Source organism: Dendronephthya gigantea, unplaced genomic scaffold (assembly GCF_004324835.1).
Source record: "Dendronephthya gigantea isolate DGI-Jeju-01 unplaced genomic scaffold, DenGig_1.0 000269F, whole genome shotgun sequence".
Classification (NCBI taxonomy): Eukaryota; Metazoa; Cnidaria; class Anthozoa; order Malacalcyonacea; family Nephtheidae; genus Dendronephthya; species Dendronephthya gigantea.
The window spans coordinates 30,032-32,500 of NW_021163279.1; positions in this window are offsets into that span (position 1 = coordinate 30,032).

Genomic DNA, 2,469 nt, shown 5'->3' on the forward strand with positions numbered 1-2,469 from the left:
GCCAGATGTTGACTCACCACCCGATTTTGTCGAGATGGCCAAGAGTAATGTGCCCAAGGCATTGACAGACACTGAATTTCAACTGATGGTTGGTGAAAAGTATCTAATTAATGAAGGTATGGGCCATTCAATCATTTGCTTAGACATCTTTATCAGTTATTTATATAAACTGACATGTAATAGTCATGTAACACTAATTCAGTCGGTGTGACTAGTTCATTTGTGTGCATGATCAAAACGAGATGGCAAAATGAGTATTTTAACTTCTTTCATCATTCTAAAATATGTTTAAAAGTATCTAGCGCTCCTAATGATCATTTTTGTAACTTCTTGTTTCATTGATTTCCAAACGAGATTTGCTCTGCATGTCACTCCGTCGACACACTAAATTTTATAAGCTCATCAGCCATGAGATATCAGAGGCGCGGCGGGGAAGCGGAAGCCTATTCAGTAAACCGAGTCCAACTCCTTTGAGAATTGAGGAGTTCTGATGATTCTCGACAACGTTAAGTGGTGTTTACGCGATACTTTCTTAAGGCAAGCCAACATGTTGTAACTGAAATCGCGACAACACGCGCTACTTTGCATCATGTATGTGATGTGTGTCATGTGTGACTTCTCTTTAGCATCACATTTCTAATTTCCTTAGATTTCAAAACGTTGCGGATACGCATGTCCACAACTGTCCACACATATCGGGATTTGTTGCGTTTTCAAAAGTTTCTATGCTGTAGACTGATTTCAAATCGTTGCGGTACATGTGGAAGCTTAGCGTAAAAAACGCATGTTAATGACAAATGAATCCGGGCACATGTGAATGGACGGGCTGATCTAATAATAGCCTCAATCAACTCTGTAGAGGATACTGTGGGATACTCGGGGATCAAAATCTAGGGAATAGGTGGGGATATGTTAGCCTGCGTGCAATCACATGCAATGGTGCAATCTCATATATGATATATACCTCCTGAGGTGGCTAGGGACATGTCGGTTGTTTTGAGCGTTTGCATTTGACGAAATTTAACTAAAGGCGATATATACCATAAATATCATGCGCACTGATTTAATAATTTTGATATTTATGATGTCGTTGCAGATCCTTATAAAGTCTTGAGCCGCTGTTTGGTCGAGCCAAGGCAGAAATATCTAGTGCGTCGCATCGACAATGCGTTTGTGGAGTGCCTGAAGAAGGAATTAAGCGAAAGACCAAGCACATTCTGTAAGCCCCTGATTGCTGTTGTGAAGAATGTGTTTGCGAAAGAGGATTTTGATGAAAAGAAACTTGATGGACTAACATTAGAAGTCATTGGTGGAAACCACAGGCGGGAGGCAGTGTCCCAATTGATGAAAGAAGGAAAATTGAACAATCCACTCATGCACACAATGGTTCTATTGTACACTGGTAAGCTTATTTGTATGTTCAACCGTATAATTCAATTGTATGTAATAACTTGCCTGTGGAGCGTGGTACTGTTTTCAGTTTTGCCAATTTTTAATGTTATTGTGCCTGATTTCCACAAATTGCAACAAACTCAATATTTATTTTCTTTGTTTGAAACTAATAGCCAAGATATCAGTAGGGCTCTCAGCTCTCTTGTACTCTTCTTGTTGATATCAAAACTTGTTAGTTGTTACTGTAAACCAGGCATAATAATGACGAGAAGGCAGTAATTGCATTTGCAATTGAGCTAAGTCAATTAGGTTATTTTATTTTAACATTTTCCAATATTGTGCGTTTTATAGAGATGCCACAAAGTACTGCTCTGAGGTTAGGGCAACTGCACAACAAAGTTGATGCTGTCCATCACAACCTGAACACAGTTGATAAGGTAACCACCTGGTATTTGGTCTTGGACAATTTTTTTGTAGCCATCTTCACTGTCTCTATTGTTTTATTATGCAATTTAAAACCTCCATTTATGGAATTTATGACTTTCAAATCAAAGCACTGTCTCATTAACCAAATTTGACTATTTGGAACATTTTACTGTTCAACTTTAAACACCGGTTTTTATTCATTTACAGCTGCACAAAAATTACAAAAAGTTTCAATTTAAACTGTTATAAATTAAATAAAAACCACAGCGTCACATTCTCGCAATGTTGATGGACCCCAGTTTGTTTGTTTGCAATACCACTTATGATTTGTTGCTTTTAGATTTCTCTATGTAAGAAGTTATTGCTTGAGCAATATGAAGGGAAGAAATCTGCAAAATGGAGGGAATCTTGTGCAACCATACTTGGTGAAACAGTAAGGAATTAGTCACATAACAATATGGGTGTAGAGGCATCCACAACTTGTTAATAGTACTTGCACTACTTGAAAGTGCTATAACATTTGTTACCGGTACTATGGTACCAGGATTCTCAATTTCTTTTTTTAATAAGTCCTCCATGTCCCTGACCTGTGTTAGTTGTTACTTGTAATATAATACAGGCCTGAGTGGCAAAGAAGAATTTGCCTGTGCC